The sequence below is a fragment of the Cupressus sempervirens genome, chromosome 1, assembly GCF_028749045.1.
Source record: "Cupressus sempervirens isolate cs-2001-9-10 chromosome 1, ASM2874904v1, whole genome shotgun sequence".
NCBI classification, from domain to species: domain Eukaryota; kingdom Viridiplantae; phylum Streptophyta; class Pinopsida; order Cupressales; family Cupressaceae; genus Cupressus; species Cupressus sempervirens.
The window spans coordinates 206,292,532-206,300,797 of record NC_143118.1 but is presented as its reverse complement, the minus strand read 5'-3'; the positions used below and the strand labels follow the sequence as shown (position 1 = coordinate 206,300,797).

Below are 8,266 nucleotides of genomic sequence, written 5' to 3'. Positions count from 1 at the left end.
AAGTGCTTGTGCAAAAGTAGTTGACATTTGACTTTAAACTTTAGTTTTCCAAATTTTATGGTTGTTTTGCACATGTGGCAATGTTAGAGAATTCAGTTCTTACAGAATTTCTCATTATATATTATATACTTTTTTATTTTGCATGTAAAAACTGTCAAGATTTACAGCCAATTCATTTCTTCTTTTGTTTTCTACGAAAGAATATCTGTATTGTATGCCACTCTTAAATCAGAAATGTTAGAAATATATGGTAGCATTTTCTTACAAATATACTTTTCATACAAGTTTAAAATATGATTATATTTTTGTAACCATTTGACATTTTCAATCAATCATTGCACAGCAAGAAAGATAAAATTAGAGACCATTCAAATATTGCTATTATTTCAGAAACAACATTAGGCAAGATAGGAGGAAAACGAGATTTAACTACATAGCTTATTGACGATTCAAACATTGTGTGCTCAAAAATTGATTATTTCTTTATTTAGTAGAAACTAATGGCATAGATGGGAACATTATGACATGGTAAAAGCGAGACACATTAGCAGGTGTATAAAGACGGGCATGCACGAAGAACTATTAGGACATAACAAGAGATTTATTGAATAAAGCGTGGAGTGTCATAAGGTCTAATATTATACTAAGTAGAGCCCAATATTGTCAGGTACGCCCATCCACAAGGGTAACGAAAGGATATGCATCAGGAGAGTAATGCGGAGCTGCGCCAGGAGAATCACTTGGTACGTCAACTATCACAGGACGCCCTCCCCTCTTATGGCGACCTCCTTCTGTTTGGGCCATTTCTATCATTTTACGTGGTACTTGTGAATAAGCTATTTCACTCATCAGCATTGTTGCCAAAATGAGAGCGAGGACCTTCACAAAGCTCTTCATCTCTCTTCTTCAATCAATGAATGTAAATGAACTCATGTTTATCATATAAATCCACCTAAAGTCATGTCGTGCGTAAGCAAAAAAAGTCGTAGTTTCAAATGGGTCATTCACGACATGGACGGGCCGCTCACGGTGTGGAAATCTCCTCCATTAATTGCGGGTCTTCCATATACAGACGGCTTAAGAAAATCTGTATTCTGGACGGGTCATACACGTAATGGAATTGCTTTAGCTTTGACCATATAGTTCTGTGCTTGCATTCAAATTCTGTTATGCTTTCGGACATATCACTGGAATTAGTTATAATGTTTTATCTATATATATTCAACTATATAGTTTTGAAACTAAATTTATATTTTATAAATGGATGAATTGAATTGTAAGATATTCAGAATACAATAAGTCAATTTTGACTATTTATAATTTTCCATAATGTGTTTTTGAATAGACTTTTAAATCAAATATAAACTATTATTCATAAAATATAGATCAATAAATTTGACTTCAAAATAATACAATTAAATTGAATTCTCATAATAATATTTTTCCTAATCTAAAATATTAGATCTGACTTTCCCTATTAATAGATTTATTGATCGATTTGATCTCATTTGTATTGAAGAAATATTGAGGATCTCTGTGGAAATATTGTCCAGTATCATTCTCTTTTTATGAAGATGCACAAGACAGGTTGCAAAGCCAGAGTTTTACCTATTCTCTGTTTCACCGCAAACATCCTTGCCCTATTTTTCTCAGTTGCCGCTCAGCCAGGTAAGTATAATTTTTTGAAAAAAATCCTGTTATTTTAATGCTCATTCAAGCATTATTTCGATCGTTTCTGGCTTAATGTTGGCGAAACAGGATTCCTCAACATCGATTGTGGCGGGAAAATGAATTCCACAGACCCAGAGACGAAGTAGACGTCGGTGAAACAGTAAATTTTTCTGTGCCGAATACGCCATTTCACATGCAATCCATGCGCCTTTTCCCAAAGACTCTAAATAAATCCTGTTATCGATTGCCTATGAATCCGAACGTCAACTATCTCCTAAGGCTTTGGTTTCTTTTTGATTATTATGATCAACCCCAAAATCTTCCTACCTTTAATATCTCCTTCGAGACGGAAGGACTGCTTATTCAGAAGGTTCAGACAATCAACTCTGTGCAAGATTTGGAATCGACAAGTGAAAAGATCTTGACAAGTCCAAACGGGGTTCTTTACATTTGCTTCATTCGAACTTCCGATGACAGCGATCCTTTCGTCTCTGCAATCCAGTTGAGAAGTCTTTTGAGTGGGATGTACAGTTTGCAAATGAAGCCAGGGACGATGTTGAGCTCTGTGGACCGACGTGATCTTGGTATTAATTCAACTGACCGTGTCAGGTATGTTAATTTCTCATAATTCATGTACATATTAATCGTACACTAAATTGAAAAAGAAAGTTTATAACAATTAATAATAAAATACAGATAGACAATAACGTAGATACATTTAAGAAATTTTAGTTTGGAGAAAAGTTTGAGTTTGGATAAAAATCTACAAATTTTAGATTTTCTATTCAGGCTAACAGCAAAATTTCAAAATTTCTCTTTTGCTCCAACAACCTTACAGTTGGAGAAGAATCTTTTCTTAATTGCTTTGACTTAATTAAATCATTTATAAAATTATTTCTTATCTTTTTCAAATTTTCAAACTTTCAAATATTCTTTTAAACAATAAAAACAAAACTAGTGCTAAATATTCAACTAAAATTACTTTAGAACACTACACTCTATCTTTACAACTAAACAACCACGAAAAGCTAACAAAATATTTATCAATTTCTTCAACATATCAAGAAATCTTTCCATGTATTTAATTGTAGATTAGATTTTATTCTTCATAATAAGGTCTGGAATTAGTAGAATAAATTTTTCAGTTTTATATTTGCATTCAATATCTTGAAGCAATAGAGTAATTCTTTTTCCTTACAATCAATTAGGTATCCTGAAGACGAATTCGATCGGTTTTGGTCGACAGATAAAGGTGTAGTTTTAGATAACAGGACTCTACCGATATTATCCAGAAGTTCCGTGGATTTCAACGATCAAAATAAGAGCAGCAATGTTCCTCCCAAATTTGTATTGCAGTCAGCCCTAACTGTACAACAGTCTACGGAACCGTTGGCTTGGCATCTAGATAAGAAACATATTAAAACTTTACTTGTACTCTACTTTGCGGAAATTGAGGTGCTTAATTCTTCTGAATATAGGAAATTCAAAATTGTCGTAAAGACAGAAAATGTTTGCAATGTAAGCTTGGATGTGAAAAATAATTTTGTACAAGTGCCCCTCATATACGACTCACAAGAGCGGGTAGAATTTTCTCTGGAGGCTGTACAAGATGAGAAAGGTAAATCCAACCGCGGACCAGTCATTAGTGCTTTTGAATATTATAAAATATTCCACAGTGAGACCCCAACTCATGTAGGCGATGGTAAGTTTGAGTGCTTTATTCTTATGAGAGATGGATTTGTGAGAGATAGATTTGTGCACAAATTATTATTCATGAAAATAGATCAATAAGTATGATTAAAAACTGTTAAATCCTAATAACAATATACAATTTGATTTACATGAAAAATATTATATGTTTGAGATTGCTTTGCTATAAAAATGATGATTTTATATCGATGCGTTTAAGCTGCAGTTGGTGCTCTTTTATCAATGAAAACGGCTTTTGGCATGACGAAATGGATATCAGATCCTTGCTTTTCTATTCCGTGGGATGGAATCAAGTGCAACAAAATCTACACAGTTAGAGTTGTAGAAATGTAAGTTGAATCATATCACTTACATGTTATTTTGTATGTTATGGCAATTGGGTCGTGTAGGAAAGGCTGATAAGAGTGTGTTTATCTCATTGTATTCATTAGCGATCTATCAAGAAGGAATTTGTCTGGACCTGTACCAAATCACATTAACGACTTAACTGAATTGAGAAGCATGTGAGAACTCTTCGTATCTTAATTTTTCTTTTCATTTTCTTAATCTATTGTTACGAATTGAATATAGTGAAATCTATCTGTTTTTCACATTCCAAGATCATTGTTGTTGTAATTTTTGAATTAAATAGGATATTCCAAGATCACTATCCTGAAAGCTGAAAAAGTAGAACTCAGCTCTCTAATTTTTTAATGGTAGAATATTATGTCCATACAAAACATACATGCAATCGAATTTATAAACTACAACGAGATTAAAGAATATACTAATTTAAATTTTACTCACTAAGTATTTTTTTTCTGCCTTTTGGTTTGAACAGTTGTTTCCAGGACAACCATTTATCGGGAATTTTACCTGATTTATGCAACTTAACAAGATTGGAGATACTGTAAGTGGAGTCAAAACCGATCATCCGTTCCATATACTTTTTATTGACTCTTCCAAGCAGATTACAATTATTTTGATCGGATGTCCAGGCGGTTTAGAAACAATAATCTCAGCGGTGCCATCCCAGACTGTCTCTCAGAATTGAGAAACTTGAAGGAACTGTATGTCCTCCCTTTTCAATAACTTTGTAGTTTAATAACCTTGAAACGAAATTGAGTTATGTTATTATTTTGGAAGTCAATCTAGTGATAGATCCTGGATTTTGATCAGAAATGTTATAAATAATATATCGCACGTTGAATTCAAAGTCTAATATCAAATATACTTTTTATCTGCATCGACCAGAAGCTTGGAGAACAATAACTTTAGCGGAATTGTTCCCGAAGGGCTTTTGCGTAATAGATTATTGGACATTAGGTAATCTCTCGTCCTTTCAAATCTAATATTCTTGGGTATTGTTAATATTTGAGAATTTAAAAAAAATCCTTCCCCAGGTATTCTGGGAATCCGGATCTATGCAAGGATAGTAACCAATGCAAGTCAAAAGATAACAAAATGAAGATTGTGTTAGGATCAACGATTGGTGCTGCCATTGCTGCTTCTCTGGGGTTGATATTCATTGTTACGTACCGAAGAGGAAGATACCGGATGAATCCCCACCCATTGTTAGGTATTAAGAGATTCAAGCACAATTATGTGCTTTGCATTTTTTTCTTGTGATACATATCTCTACTATTTTTAAACATCACATATTAATGAGAAAATTAAAATTAAGTTCGAAAAAATAAATTAACTTTGACTATTTAACACTTGAATACCTCTTTATTATGTTTTTGTTAACGATATTACAGATGGACGTTTAATACCAGCAGCGGCGGCAAACCCTTTAAGCAGCCGTTCATTCAGTCTGCTGGAGATGAAGACAGCCACGTCGGATTTCAGCCGAAAGATTGGAGAAGGCGGTTTCGGAAGTGTTTATCTTGGCAGGTTAGCTGATGGAAAAGATGTGGCTGTAAAGCTGCTCTCCTCCTCTTCAAAGCAAGGAATGACGGAGTTTTTAAATGAGGTAATGGAATAAAGCTTAGGATTGAAGATCTAATATAGATGTTTAATTGCAGGCAAATATCTCGTATGTTCTAGTTAGAAGTGTCTTGCCTTACTTTTCTTTTAATTTTAATTATAAGAGTTCATTTTTACAAGTAGTGGATATATCTAAGCATCAATTGTAATTCATTTACCATTTAAATTAGCTATTTTGTACTTTTTTTAAGTACCCTTTATTTTAAACTATTCTTTTAAGTTTAAAGTTCAATTTTTTCTGTTGATATTCGTATCAATTTTGTTTCTGATTTTATGTATTATTCCTATTTTTTCAGAGTCTCGTTTGATTTATCTAAAGTATAATAAGAATAGAATATTCCCTTTCAATAAAAAAAGCAGGATTACAATAGCTACCCTTAAATATCACATAATGGGGAAAAAAATTAAGTTTGTAAAAATAAATCATCTTTGACTATTTCATACTTTTAGCATAGAAATGAAACCTTAGTGTATGAAGTTTAAATTGTCCAACCTACAACAATGTAATGAATGATAAATTATTAAAATGATTCTTTTTCTTTTTTTTGTGTAAATGTCTATTTTCCATGACAATATGTGTCAACTATTTTGTTTTCACTATACAATTGATAATTCTCTTCTTTGATTGCTGCAAACTCTAATATTAGGATGTTCATAATATTTTTTCATACTGAGATACCAATTCTAGAATCTGAACATCACACTCATAAATGACAAAGAATGATATAAGACACAAAATCTTTATTGATTTTTCAATAACAATTTTGAGATTTAAATAAACATTTATCTGATTCGATAATGTGATAAAAAAATTATTGTAATTTTGATAGTCTTTAAACATGACGTATTAAGCAAAAAATAAAGCTTAGAAAAAAATTGTCAACATTAACTATTTAACACTTTTAATTTTAAACCAAGATATAGTCTTATAAACTAATAGATAAATTTAATTATATAATAATTTTCTATTTTTAAAAAAAAACTCCACCATTTGTTTAACATGATACTACTTTTCTAATGATCAGATCAACCTCCTTTCTCGAATACATCACAAGAATTTGGTATCCTTGATTGGCTACTGCAACGACTCCAAAGAGCTTATGCTTGTGTATGAACATATGTGTGGAGGATCACTCAAGGACCACCTCTATGGTTAGACAACTCTTCATATGAAAAGCAAGTAATATTAGTTTAAGATACACTAATTATTGTTGATGTCCTCCTCCAGGTTCTCTATCAAACACTTCCACACTTGATTGGAAAACTAGACTTGGAATAGCTCTAGATGCGGCACAAGGTAAAACCTGTTGGGATAACTAGCTGCCACATAACCATTAGTTACAACTAAACTAATGGTTCATCTTTATTATTGTTTATGAATAGGATTTGTTGAGTTCTAATTTGTACTGATAAATAGGAAATAATTTTTAGAACAGTCAAATTGTGATATGCTATCAGGATTTATGGGTCAATGAATTTGATTCAATAATCACATAGTTAAATCTTGATAGTAATATCACAATTCTAATTTGTACATTTTCTTAAAAAGTAATTGACTATATTTCCAATTCTTCACACAACCATTTGTGTATAGATTAGAATAAAATTTAATTTAAATTTATCATTTCAAATTTTAGAAGTTGTAAATTCTTTTAAAAATAAAAACACTTTAATTGATCAAATAAAATCAATGATGTCTTTCTTAATGTCCAATGCTTTTGAAGGGCTGGAATATTTGCATGTAAGTTGTACGACCAAAATCGTTCATAGGGATGTGAAGAGCTCAAACATACTTCTCGATAGCAACCTGCGGGCAAAAATGGCAGATTTTGGTCTTTCAAAAATCATTGGCAATGACAGAATCACAAGTCATATATCTACAACAGTAAAAGGAACAGTGGGATACTTAGATCCAGAGTAAGATTGTTTCTATTCCTACTTTCCATGATTTATTTTTTGTCCAAACTTTGGGTCCATATATTGGATAAACTAATTTGATGGCATTATCTCTGAACCGTGCAAATGCTTTTGTTACTGAAAGGTACTTCCATACGACTAAGTTGACAGAGAAAAGTGATGTATATAGCTTCGGAGTGGTTTTGTTGGAGATGATATGCGGGAGGAAATCAATTGATCCAGATCTATCTGAAGAAGAACTAAGCCTTTTGAAATGGGTGAGCCTTTATTTAAATCACACTCCAATGTTTTATTTCAACTAACTTGTTTAGTATCTAAATATAGGTGGATTTTATAAAACTAAGTGTATATGCATTTTCTGTTCTCTTGTCAGGTAATGCTACATCTCGAAGGGAATGATGATTATGGTGGTGTATTGCCAAATATCATAGATCAAAAGTTGTGCATGTCTGATATCGATATGACATCTCTTTACCCAATATTTAATCTGTCACTTAAATGCATTCAGAATGAAGGATCGAAGAGACCGACTATATCTCAAGTGGAAAAACAGATAAAAGAAGCCATGGATATAATTAGGCCCGAATCTTCAATAGAAAAGATAAATGAGCCTCTATATTCCGCGGAGTATAGTTACAGCCTACTCGAAATTGGCAGATAATTGCAAATGATATTGCGTCCAATCCGACCTCTGATTTCTATCACAATTCATCATGTGAATTGCTATATATGTGATCATCTAAACATCATGAATTAAAGTTTAAATTTTTAGGTAAAAGTGTTAAATAGTCAAAGTTAACTTATTATTTCTAAACTTAATTTTTCTTCAGTATGATGTTTAATAATAGCTAGAATGTGTTACTATGATAGCAAAAATTAATTATGCAGTAGAGAGCATTTTGATTAAAAATACCAGATATATAAGTAGTTTTCCAATAAAATATTAAGATCATATAGGTGCTTTTTAAATAATCAATGGTTTCTACTTGTTCAGTATTAG

General features: G+C 31.9%; 1 pseudogene; it reads left to right on the top strand.

Annotated features, from left to right (window-relative positions):
• The first annotated feature begins 1,011 nt into the window (after positions 1–1,011).
• On the top strand, positions 1,012–7,927 carry LOC149576848 (putative LRR receptor-like serine/threonine-protein kinase At1g67720; annotated as a pseudogene).
• Positions 7,928–8,266: the final 339 nt, after the last annotated feature.